Genomic DNA, 14,016 nt, shown 5'->3' with positions numbered 1-14,016 from the left:
CAATATGAAGAAACTGAAACTCATATTTGATAGTGGGAATATAAAGTGTTACAGTTTGGAAGTTTCTTATAAAGGTACATATGTACTTCCCTTATGTCCCAGAAGTGCTACTCGTAGGTTTTAACCAAGATAAATAAAAATGTTATATGCACACAGAACTTTTTCATGAATCTTCCTAGCATCTTTATAGCATAATAGTTGAAAACTTGAAACTGTTGTCTATCACAGTGATAAGAATAAACAAACTGTCCCAAGGATGGAATACTACTCAGAAATGAACTACTGATCCATACACACAGATGATCTCACAAACAGCCTGAGTGAAAGAGCCAATACATAGTTTATCTGCTTTTATTCATATGAGATTTTAATAAAGAAAAACTAATCTGTACTGACAAAAAGCAGGTCAGTGGTTGCCTATGACTAGGTATGGTCACTGTGGGGAGGGGAACTTGACTGAAAACAGACACAATTGAACTTTTGGGGATACTGGAAATAACTGACACATAGATTTGTCAGAATATTAAGATCTATTAAATCTGGTATATTTTATTGAATATAAATTATGCCTTATTAAGGATGAATTTGGCTATAGTTTGTCTCCCCAAAACATCCTAACCAGAGAACACCTATTTAATAGCGAGATCTACATTATTTTCTATACTTAATGTAGGTCAATTTGTCCTTTACTTCAAAAAAAAAAAAAAAGGAATCAATGGGCATCAAAGAAAGGAAAAAAAGTTTGTAGAGATGTGCCAGCTTGCTTTACAAACAATCATTTATATAACTGAGATTAAAATGTAACTGGACTTTTCAGCTGAAGCAGATAAAGATCTAGAATGTTGAAACTTGTTTAGCTGCTCTATAAAATAGCTGCAGTATCACTGGCACTTATTAGGCGTGAATCATGGCGCAATCCTCCTGTTTAAAGATTTTAGAACAGTTGCATTCTGAGCTTTAATGATGTGGTTGAGGGACACGAGAGTCTGTAGGTACAAGAAGGCTTGTGGGGGTCCATGCAATTGTTCCCATTAGTAATGATGACCCTTTAATTATGCTGGTACTTTGCAACCCTGATTTAGTCCAGTTTATCACCTCTGTCCGCTCGTTGGGATGCAACTGTGAGACCTTAAACCAATTATTTAACTAGCTGATCTTTAATTTTCTCATCTGTAAAATGGAGATCGTTGTTCCCATCACATAAGTGTTTGATGTATTTAATTTTATGATGCATCTGAGTGAATCAAGTCATCATGAGCTCTGAGTCGGAAATGGTTGAGTAGGAAATCAGAGTCTTGTGCAAAAAGCTAACAAGTTGGAGGCCATCTCCCAGAAATAATGCTATAGATAACAGAGGACTGAACTACTATACTAGGCCACACTAGAAGGGGATTGACTGACTGTTGCTCTCCAGGACAAGCTGGCTCTTAAATCCAACAGAGGGAATTTGGTGAAGTAGTACAAGTTGGAATGTTAGTGGAACTAGATTAAACATTGGGTTAACTAAGGTCATCCTCTTTCCAGCTTAATGTTATTAAGTATCTCATTTTAGCATAATATTATCCATAGAAAGAAAGAAAAGAACCCCTGGCCCCCCGCGCAATAAAACTTCCTCAGTAAAAGCTGCCAAATAAAAATATCTTATTAAAATTGGGCAATATTCATGAGATAAACAGGAGTTCTGATAGGTTTCCATTTCTGGAAAAAAATCATTTTACAAATGCAAGTCTTCCTATCTCAAATACCAATGTTCTGCTTTCCAGTCTAAGGATTTCTCTTGAGCTCTAAGTAGATAAATGTGACATATTTGAGTTGATTTGGAGTTTTTTTTTTTAAAAAGTGTTAGAATCCACTATGGCTCTCTCTGAAGGAGTCTCTTTTTAAAATATTATTACTGGGTTGCTTTGATAGAGCACACTGTCTCTTTAAGATGTGCCCTTGTATTTCCCTGAGAAGGGCCAATGTAAACTGAACCATTGCAAGAGTAATAATAGACTTACACACCAGGGAGAAAGTTAAACTGAACCAGGATGATTTTTGTCTAAAACGCTCTTATTGCAAAGCCTTTCCAGGAAGTTGCTTGTCAAGCCCTAGCCACATTCAGAGTTAAATCCCTTGCAAATCTACAAAGTGAATTTGTGCAGGAGGGGCAGAGTGCCCAAACTATTTGCCGGAGTTACACAAGGAAATTTTGGTGACAACATACAGGCCATTTAGAGACCATCACCTCGGCCAGTAATTGACAACACTGTCTTTGAGAAACTTCAGTTTGCTTGCAATAATCTCAAACTTTGTTTAAAAATTCTCCACCAAAATAATTCAGTTCACTTTAATTGGAAAAAAGAAAAAATGTGTGTCATGGAGCACTTTTGTGAGGAGAGTGGAAACTTGAAAAAAATTAGCAAATACCAGTGTTAAAATTTATGTATCTTAGAATTTCAACAGCAAACATTTCTTAATCTAGAAACTCTTAGCTCCAATAAGGAAGAGGTAAGAGTTCCCAGCATAGTGTTTAGAATTTGGATATATCCAACAGATGCTAATTTTTGTTAAACAAATTGAGTATCTGCTGTATGCTCAGCATTGTTTTGGGGAATAAATATTCAAAAGCATAGGTGAAGGATCTAACCATGTCTAATCAAGTTTTCTAAGGAAAGCTCCTGTTTCTTCAAAACTTTCTGTATAGGATTCTATTCTTCAGCAAGTAAAATTATCACTTCTTTATGTATGTATATAGAAGAATTTAATTCTAAGTATTTTCAGGCTAAAGATCCCAGTTAATTTTACTTTTTTTCTGTAGAGGAAATTTTATGACCAAAATGCTAAAGAGTGCAATGACAATCACTAATAGATCTGGAAGCAGAAACAAGAAAAATGATTTTACTTCTATCAGTGATGTATTACAACATAACCTTTCTTCATTGGATAAAACACAAAATAAGCACTCATAAATCCATTTCAACATAAGTCAAAGAAAAATTTCAACCAAATCTTTCATTTCACCAGCTTTTGTTAGAGGGATGATAAAGTAACTGAAAAAAATTATTTTAAAAAGTCATTTTTCTCTTCTAAATTCTAGCAATTATATGTAATAACATCAATGAAAAGCCAGGCTTCTAAATATCAAGAATTTCATGTGGCTATTTTTTTATATTCTTCATATAGAATTTATTCTTCAGAATACAAAGAGCTAGGCTTTATAACTTTTATATTTTCTCACTTTAAGTTAAATTTGTAGCAGTGGGTTATTTTTTCTTAAGAGCTGACTTAAGAAATAATTGATTTAGTGCTTGGTATTTTTTCCATAACCACAGAAAAGCCTGTGGATATACCTTCCTTTTTGACCTCAGCATTTACTTCCAAAAAGAGCTTATTTTAGTCGAAACAAAAATAATACAATCACACCCTCAAATTTGGAAAAGGGTGTATGTCACATTCTACTGCTCTGCATCTCAGGCATGTTTCTGAGAAAATATAATGGTCCAATATTTTAGAGATGAGAAACAGCCGTTTTGCTGAAGAGTCCATTTTGCCACTCAGAATGAAAAGGATTGGCTGGGGACAGAATTTGGGTAGGGGGCGTGGGGGACGGGGGGAGAGGGGGAGGGCAAAGGGGTAGGTGGGGCCCAAGGGGTAGGTGGGGGAGCCCAAGGGGTAGGTGGGGGGGGCCAAGGTGTAGGTGGGGGGGGGCCAAGGGGTAGCTGGGTAATGTAGAACAAAGTGCATGGACTCTACTGCCCTCTAGTGGTTGGCCTCCAGAAAAAGTAAACTGTTTCATGGACGTCTTGACTATCTAGTGGGTGTATTTTCCCTTTGAGAATTTAAATTAAATTGACATTTCCTAAAATATCAGGAAAAGCCACATTTTACTTCACCATTCATAATTATCACGTGGTCCTTTTTCAGGTCGGTGAGGAAGCACACGAAACCCAGAATCAGCACTATAAAGGCATTGCTGGAAAGTCCCGTCCCCATCATCCCAATGCAACAGTTTAGTTTCATAATCCTATTTTCCCCAGTTGCCTCCATTTCTCGTGAACATCTTTCTTTTTACACCTTGAAGCTCAAACAGCAAGCTAAATCTGGCCCAGAGGTGTCACTGTTGCACTGAATGTGCCCATGTGAACTGGCACTAGCTATAGAAAACTAAAGGGTTGGTGCCCCTGGGGTTAGCCGCACATCTTAATGTGGGTGTAAGGGTATTTCATCGGTTGCATTTATTTATTGTGTCTCAAACACTGTAGGCGAATCCTTAATTTATTTATTACTTGAACTTTTTAAAAACTTACATTGAACCATCTTCATAGTGTTCATTGCTAATCTAAATTTAATCAATTTGTAACACACTTCCATGCATTGAATGTCTTTTATAATCACATTTTCCCAATTGACTGTACATGCACAAATACTTTTTAAACTGCACAAATTACTAAATTAGCACAAAATGACTCTGTCTTATAACCTGATATTGCAATCACTATTACATTAACAGAGACATTTAATCAAACTTATGTAGGGGACTTGTATCAATAGTAACTGCAATAATAATAAAATATAATTTGGTGTTTATGGAACTGTCCCAAGATTTAGTAGCTGGCATGATAATAAACTGATAGGAGGATCTGCCCTATATCACTATTGGAAAGGGCAGATAAACCTTAAATCAACTCCAACTCACAGACACAATTTAAGAAACAGTGAACTTCAATACTTGCTGAGCAAGTTCTTATCTGCAGCTTCCTCCTCTGTCAAAGAAAAGAGTTGAATCTAACAGATCTTTCACGTGGCTTCCTGCTGGAAATCTGTATATATTGATGACTCTGAACTCTTAATGGTTTAATGCCTGAACTTTTGAGAGTAAAGCTCAATAAATTAATGATAATAATCATCTATTATTCATGCATCTCCTTTACCCCAACTTCAAATGTACAAGAGTAATGCTTGGCTAATTTCCTTCAATTAAACTAACATGATAAGATACTATTATTATAAATTATTTAAGGATTAAATTCTTTTAAAAACATCACTTTCAAATACTTGTGTTAAATTAAAAGAGTCACTCATTACCAGAAAACCTGAGGTTTAGTCCCAGTTATACGATAGATCATTGGTAACTTTGAACATGACTGATATATCTATATTAATGGATTACATTCTTTCCAAATTTGCAAATTTTAATCTTATTTAAAATTAAGACTTTTCAGACTTCTTATTTAATATTGACTTTGAAATGATACCATGCCAAAACCCATAGTAGATGATCAAAGTTTGGTCAAATTTAACAAGCAAGAGAGATGGTAGATCCCTGGAATACTAAAATAGACCCATGTACAAGATCTTTCCCAGTGAGAACAGCCAACTTGGAAACATATTTGATCATTAAAGGACTGGCTTGTACTCTACACACTAATCTTCCAATATCAACTAAAGTATTTTGCTACAACTCAGTGTGTATGCCAAAAGCTGACCCAGTATTTCCCTCTCCAGGTCTGTGTTTCCTGAATAGTGGATGATTCACAGAGGGCTTCCTTTTCACCACTCACAGCTAAGTTAATTCCTTAAAAATAACAAACGCACCCTCTTTAACTTCCTTGCTTTCAACTCCTGTCCACTTCCTTTAGGGGAAAAAACAAAACAAAACAAAACAACTTTCTCTCTCGAGAAGAAAATAAATGTATTACGGCCTACCACATGTTATATCTTACATTTTATGGGGGTACAAAACTGAATGATGCCCAATCCTTCTGTCCAGAATTTCAAAATTTATTGGAAAGAGAATATGTATCTAAATAACTTCATCAGATTAAAATTTGTCGTGGTAGAGGTGTGTTTCCTGAAAATATATTCCTTGGAAATTGAGTCTCACTAGATGTCTTTGGTCAATTGGGTTTGGAAAACAATATTCTATATTCAGTGAAGATTTACAATATATTGCTATACTTAACTATTCTGATAACTATGACATGAAACAAACCTCTTTAAATGTGTTTAAGCAATGTTCCAACAAATTTTTGGACCAGAAATGATTTTTCTTTTTAATAAGTAATACATAACATTTGAAAAATGCTGCGTCAGAGATAAAATTTTATAAGCATAAGAAGAAAGATGAGTTATGATTAATAACAGTAATTATTTTCTGAGTTTTCTAGGTACTTTCCATGACAAGCACTTAAACAAGTATTAGCTCATTAAATAGAAAACTTTGTGAATAAAAGATTTGAGGTAGGTCTTGAAGGATGAAAAATCCAGGAATATGCTGAAGAAAAGGTCATTCTAGGAAAAGGTAAGTATAAATAGAAACATGGAGGCCATTATAGCTCAATCATGTTTGGAAAATTATAAAAAGAATACTAGGACTAGGGCTTCACTGGAACAAAACTGGGGAATGAGATTGGAAAATCTGGGGCCAAGTTGAGGATGCCTCAAATACTCAGCAAAGTATGCACTTATTTTTCTATGCAGTGGAAAGTCTAAGACACATTTGAGCAGAGAAAAACAGTATTGTCACTGATACACATAGATCAAAGAAAATAGAAGGCACACCTTAGGATTCATAAAGAATCAGTACTTTTCACTTCTAGAGCTCTTGAATATGCCTATTGGTTTTCTTCAAAATCTCCACAAAAGTATATTACCATGTTTCCCCGAAAATAAGACCTAGCCGGACAATCAGCTCTAATGCATCTTTTGGGGCAAAAATTAATATAAGACCCACTATTATATCACATTATATTATTACATCATATTATATTTATATTATACCATATTATATTATATTATATTATATTATATTATATTATATTATATTATATTATATTATATTATAGAGATCCGGTCTTATAATAAAATAAGACCGGGTTTACATTAATTTTTGCTCTAAAAGATGATTGTCCGGCTGGGTCTTATTTTTGGGGAAACACGGTATACTCATCCTCATCCTCCTCTTTTAATGAAGCTGAGTTTTCCTCAACCACTATCATCCAACACATCTCAAATACTAGTTTTTCTATGTAACTTACTTTTAATGTTAATAGAATATACAACATTAGTAGTGTTTAATTTTTTTAAGTGAGAACTATAAATACTTTAACCAACTTTGTGGGTTGAATATTTGTGGATAAGCGAGCACATCTTTTGAGCGTCAGAGAGGAGTGGCCAGTGAAATGGCAGAGGACCCCCTCCAGTCAGGAAAGATGGGCACTCCACTGCAAGCACCAAAGGAAGACATTCTGGTCAGTGGACAAGCACAGAGCGTCATGGTAATGTGTACTCGTAATCCAAACAAGCTGCACAAGAGCAGACACATTAAGATAAATCAGAGGTGTCTCTCATTCAGAGCATGGACAAAAGACAACAATGATAAGTAGGGCAGACTGTACTTAAAAATGTAAAGCATGTACTATCTGGGCATTAGGTGAGATCTGGTGTTTTGCACAGAAGTAACCTGCCTGGGTAGGAAACTAACAAAGTCCTGCAGATGACCAGAACAGACAATCAAGACCAAAGACAAGGACCAGAACAGTAAAAGATCTAGGTAGAAGAGCTGTGGAGCATAAAGGAAGTGGGGCTTTGAAACAGGTAAGACTGGTAACTAAGATAACCATTTTGACCTGCAGACTCTAGAAAAGGTGGGGAAAATCTTCCCCTTCTTGTCTCTCTCTGCCTAGGACATACCCTGAGCTACATGGCTAGACATCTGGCAGTGGTCACCTAACACTGTCTTGGAAAGGAGGGCACTGCTGAGCTATCTCGGCAGTCCAAGGGAGGAGGATTCTGACCCTGACAAACCAGTCTGGATCCAGAGTCCCACCACTGCCTGAGCAGTGATAAAATATGTCCTAAATTCTATCTGCAAACACCACCCTCATCATCCTCTACTATTCCCAAGTAAAATTGTGAAACGCAAGCCACTTGGGAGCTGGAAACATTCTCTGTACGGGGAGTTAAATGCCTGCATGTGGGAAACAGAAGTGTCATGGTTCTCGCTGCTGTACCTCTTACACAACTTCTCAAGTGGCAATGAAATGCGACCCTCCCCTTAACCAGGGAGGAAGCTTTAGGCTCCGTGTCACCAAACACACCCATGGTATTCAATGCCCCCTCCTCCAGTTGGTGGACTTACAGTGACTAGTTCTACAGAGCGTGGGTTGTCCACAGGTGATGGGGTGGCGCAGGGGGCAGAGTCAGGGTCAGCTGTACTACTGGCCAACTGCAAGTGGGCTGGCAACTGGGGCCATCATTCAAGGACAACACGGCACTTAGTCCTCCTCCCCTCAACTTCCCAGTCCTTACACTAGAGGATTCTTCCCTCTTCCCACTTTAAGGCCTTTTATTCCTTCTTTCCATGTCTTCTTTTAATCCTTCTCCCTCACCAGCCTTATTTTGATGTATTTTGGGGAGTGAAAACACTATGAGACGCACCTAAATTTTTTCTTCTAACCTTTTTTTGCCAGCAGCTACTTTTGAGAGTTTGCTTATATTTCTATGCGGATTTGGGAGGGGGGAAATGGCCTTTTGATTAGGAGACAGAGGAAAAAACAGAGAGAGAGAGAGAAAAGGGGAGAAGGGGAGAGGAAGAGAGAGATGCAATGAATAGAAAACACAGACTCAGTTCCAAGGACAATCTCCACGCCTTCCACAGGCTTGTGCCCTACTCTGCTCATGCTCACGTATGCCCACCGTGCCTTCCCTACACATCTCCCAAAGCAGGTAGCATTTTTTTATGCTTCCTTAAAAAAAAAGAAGTAACAGGTTCCAAATGGAAACATCTGCCCTAGCAAACTGAAGGCTTAATTGCAACTTCAACCTCTCTGAGAAAAGTGAACTTGAAACAATCAATCTGCAATTTCCTGATTAACTAGGGAGGTAATCTGCTGTGATGAAATGCCTGCTCCCCAACACCCCCTCCAAAGTTGTGGAAATAATCCTTTCTTTTCTTTTGCTAAGGAGACGTTCTTGCCCCACCCTTCTTCTGCCTATAAAACCCTTCCCTTTTGTACAATTTCTCCCACTGTCTCTCTACTTGATGGATGGGTTACTACTCAATTTATGAACCGCTCAATAAAGCCAATTAGATCTTCAAATTGACTCCGTTGAATTTTTGTTCCTTAACAGTTTGCTACCCTTTATTTATGTGATGAAGCCAGGTAATGGGATGATTTTGCCAAGAAAAGTGGTCAGAGTTAGAAATTAAATCTATTTCCTAGGGGTTACTCAGAGCTCCCCTCCATGACAGTCAAAGAGTGTATTGAGTTTCTGGGTTGTTCAGCAGTCCTCAGTCAGCCTGATATGCATGGCACACGTGACCATTCCGGTTTGAAGGTGGAAGAAAGAAATAGTGTGAAGAAAGTAGGGGAGAGGGTGGAATTTTTTAATCTCTTCCTTAAGAGTGGAAGTTTAGGAAATAATAAAGGCCAATCAAAAGATTTTTAAGAAGGTTTAATGAGCAAAACAACTAAAATTTCATAAATACCTATTTACACATGGGGACTATCGGCTATATTATAATAACTATGTATGGTGCCAGGTGGGTATTAGACTTAATGGGGGGATCACTTCATACATTATATAAATGTCTAACCACTATACTGTACACCTGAAACTAGTATAAAATAATATTGAACATCAACTGTAATTGAAAAATTAAAAAAAGAAAAATAGTTACACTGCTTTTAGTTATACTTTTGGGTTGTCAAACTCTGCTTCTTTGAATATGGCCCATTTATCTTTAGGCTACATATAAATTATGCTTTACCACTTTAGATTGTATGTCTACCATATAATATGTATTGGGAACTTGGAGAGGGCCCACAAGAAAGCAAAAAAGATTGAAAAGTTGGTAAGTAATGGGTAGAAAAGGCTTAGTCATCAGGAATGTCATGTTTAGCTATGGAAGATCAGGACATGGGTAGGGAAAATAAGACTTAAACACACCCATACACATAGTTTTCTTCACTTATCAAGAAGGAGTTGTAAGCATCAATTCTAGGTAAAATATTAGGAAAATTCTCAGAATGACTTGTGGTCCTTTAGCCTTTGTAGTAAATCAATGGGTTGGAACTGAGATCTTCCCGTTACAATCAGTTTGCCCCTTCCTTTTTATTTACCTTTCTCAATTTAGCCTTAGGCAATTAACTCTCTAGTCCACTCATCTTAACCAGGGTCCTTAAGGTTGTGTGTGTTCCTTCTTGAGGAAATACTTTCCATCACTGCTACTTCCCACTTCTTTCAATCCAAGACAAAGATCACACCCTTTTATTTCCAGAAATTTAGCTCTTATCTTTTTCTCTTGAGGAAAGGAATCTTTTTCTCCTGCAGTACTGAACAAGAGTGACAACGATAAACACATGGACAGAAAGCAGGTCAATATTGCAAAGGAACTACTATAACGGGGTGTGAAGAATGCACAAACAGCTTCCTTAAAGGGAGAGAGTTGTCTGGAGCAGGGAGAAGGAAGGTTGAGAAAGATCCCACAGAGGATGTCCTTACAGTCACTGAACCTCTAATCAATCATCTATTTCTAGGAAACCTTCATTGTCTAAAGAGTTAATGAAGAATGCAGAATAAATATATATATATATATATATATATATACACATATATATATATTTATATATATATATATTTATTTATATATATATAAATTTATTTATATATATAAATTTCCCGGACCAAATAGTACTCTTGTTATCAACTCTTATTTATTAAAAATAAAATCCACAGCCCTGGCAGTTCAATTTTTTGTTAATAGTTTATTTTGATTATTCCGTGTTTCCCCGAAAAAAAGATCTTGCCAGACAATCAGCTCTAATGCGTCTTTTAGAGCAAAAATTAATATAAGACCTGGTCTTAGATTAGATTATATAAGATTGGGTCTTACATTACATAAGACCAGATATTATATTATATTATATTATATTATATTATATTATATTATATTATACCCAGTCTTATAGTAAAATAAGACCAGGTCTTATATTATTTTTTGCTCCAAAAGACGCATTAGAGCTGATTATCTGGTTAGGTCTTATTTTTGGGGAAATATGGTACTTCAAGCCAAATCTACACTACAGACATATCTGGGATACTGCAACAACTTACTTTATAATGCAATCCAGAACATGAATTTCATCTGAAATATCTAGATTTTGGCTTTACTTCACATCTCCATCTAATGACATTTGCCATGACGCTTCCGAGAGGACTTCAGATGGTTCACGGACTAAAGGACAAAGGAAATATTGTTTTCCTTGCATGGTATCAAGTACCATTTGATGGACTATTTTGATTATTAATATCACGTAAGGTAAAAAGTCAAAGAGAAAAACCAGGCCTAAATGTTAAGTTTTATGAAGATTTATTGTTTGCCCAACAGCTGCTGCACCCAGTTTGATACGTTGTGGGAAGTGGGTTTGAAAAAAAAGATTCACATCAGATACTTCCTTTTTTATAATAAAGACTCTCTTGGAGAGCAACTCCAAATGATTAAGAATTCACATCCCAGAAAGGTTAGAACCATATTGCCAGCATCTACCTAGATACCATGTGTTCTCCTGGAAACCATTCACTGGGCCTAACTTGTGGGGACGTTTGCAGAAACAAGAAGCAGTTGCATCCTGCCCTTCATGCCCTTGAGACCTTTTCCATTTTTTTCTACTTTCTCAGAGAGTGAAAAATATCCAGGACTTTTCACTATTCTCTTAGTCTCCTTTTCTCAAAGTTGAACAAAAAGTTTGAAAAGAAAGATCTAAACTAATATTGTCCTCTATCGGCATTATTCTCAGTTTCTTTTTCCTTCATCTGTCCAACTCTGTCCCAAAATGATTCTATCATTCATTTATAGTCACTTATGAAGCTCTTAATTATATGCAATATGTGAAGTTTCACAAATTCTGCCTTTTGTTCCCAAATTAGACTTGTAATTGACTCTACCCTTTTGTTTTCCGTTGACTCTGAGAAAGTCCATATTTAGCTTTCATATACAAGGGTACACATTTTATCAGAATAGGCTTAAGGGTAACGATCTTCCCCCTTCCTCTGAACTAACTTTTTCTTTCATCCTCCCTTTTTGCTACTTTCTCTCCATCACCCACCTCTTAATTGCTGAGCAAAATTCTTGTGCTAATATTATTTTCAGTATAGCAACACAGCATATAATGTAGATGAAATAAAACAACATAGTGTCACCATCTGTTATAAAATGGCTATGTTCAAGATACAGTGATGATAAAAATGGTGGAAATAAACTTGGGACTGAATGTGAGTTTACTCTTTAATGGATCAATTGTGAATATTATTTTAAAATTATACACCTCAAAATAAAAAAATATAGTTCATACTTTTGGAAAAAATTGGATATATGTTATTCACTAATAAAGCATTGGATCAGTAGAAAGATTTCATTAACAGGGCTATGTAACAGGAAAATATGATTGACTATATGGTTAGACAGTATTGATCAATTTGATAACATTTAATCAAAATAGCCATAAATGTGTGGTTTAGCTAATATATAATCACAATGATCTATAGTTTAAAACTTTCGTATCTATTATATAATTTGACTTTCAAAGATGTGGGGGAAGACATTATCCCCATGAAGAAATACATTTAGAGAAACTAAATATCTGGCCCTAGTAAAGAAGAGGTCTATTGCTTCAATCCCTTTTTACTTCGTCCTTCAAATTTGGAACATTTTCAATAATCCTATTCAAATTCCTTAATAGTTAAATTTCTAGTCTCTCCAGTATTCAGAATCACCATATGGAAAGTTAAGGTGCTTTTAACAATTTTTTCTTTTTTTCATTTGAAAGTTGAAAAATAGGTAAGCTCTCTAAGGAGTCCATCAAAAAATAGGTAAGCTCTCTAATAGTCCATCATAATGAGCACAACACACACACACATATGATCCATGGTCATAAGGGCACATTTACCAAAGATTTTCACACTTTAGGACTTTCCATCACAACTTTCACATGAGCGTTATCTATCTGCAAGTGATCACTAATGCACTGGTAGTTATAAAAACCATCCGTTCTTTGGGATCTCAATTCTTTAAATGTTTAAGGATGATTCTTGGCCCTTTGCTAGTTTCCAATATTTGGGTCATTGAAAAGTATCATTTCTTTTATACATATCCATGAAATATTTTATTAGCAAGTAGGGATTAAGAGTGAGTCATAAGAAGACGCCATCCAATAAACAAACCTACAATTAGGCTTACGTGTTCTAGTTGCATTCTCTCCAGTTCAAAGAGCATCACCATTCATTACACCCAAAGAAAAGCATGATGCAGTATCCCAAATAGAATTTTCTATCCTCCCAACCCTAACTGAAATCTTCAACTGAATGAACTTTCAGAGCCAGGTCTTCAAGGACCTTGAAGCTTATTTTATAGTTAAATGTGATCATCACTTCACAGAAATCCTCTTTAAAAGTAAATTCCCTTTCCTTGATTCCTTAGGAAAAAACATTCTTAATTTTTAAACAACCAACCACTAGTAGTACATACAATCTCTCCTTCCATTTCCCCAACTTATTTAGTATGAATCACTTGAGAAATAATATGTAATATGGAAGAAAGGAGTTCTGCCAGACAGCCTAATCTCACCAACTTCTTTCCAGAAGAGTGTTTAATCTACCAAACTAATTTCTTCTTTGTTCCCTACCTTCTGAAGAGGGAATGCATTTAAAAAGGAAGATGAAAATAAAATTTATTTATCCTAATATGAGTGATGGATATTATCCAATTTCCCATTTACTTTTAAAATTAGATACTTGGTTTACTGTGTAATGGATGGGGCTTAGATTGATGATAAAACCTCTCATTAGGTTTAGTAACTCCCATCCCAAATACATCTTATTCAAAAATTAAGGAGTGGCACATTCACTTCACCAACCGAGACTGCAGTTCTCCGTCTCCTGGGATCCTTTTTGCTTTTGCTTTCCATTCTAGTAGAAATTATGAGGAAATCTCTAGAATGAGAAAGAGGGTACTTTACACGTTTATTTTTAAAG

Source organism: Rhinolophus ferrumequinum, chromosome 12 (assembly GCF_004115265.2).
Source record: "Rhinolophus ferrumequinum isolate MPI-CBG mRhiFer1 chromosome 12, mRhiFer1_v1.p, whole genome shotgun sequence".
In the NCBI taxonomy this organism is placed as follows: Eukaryota; Metazoa; Chordata; class Mammalia; order Chiroptera; family Rhinolophidae; genus Rhinolophus; species Rhinolophus ferrumequinum.
This window is presented reverse-complemented; position numbering follows the sequence as displayed.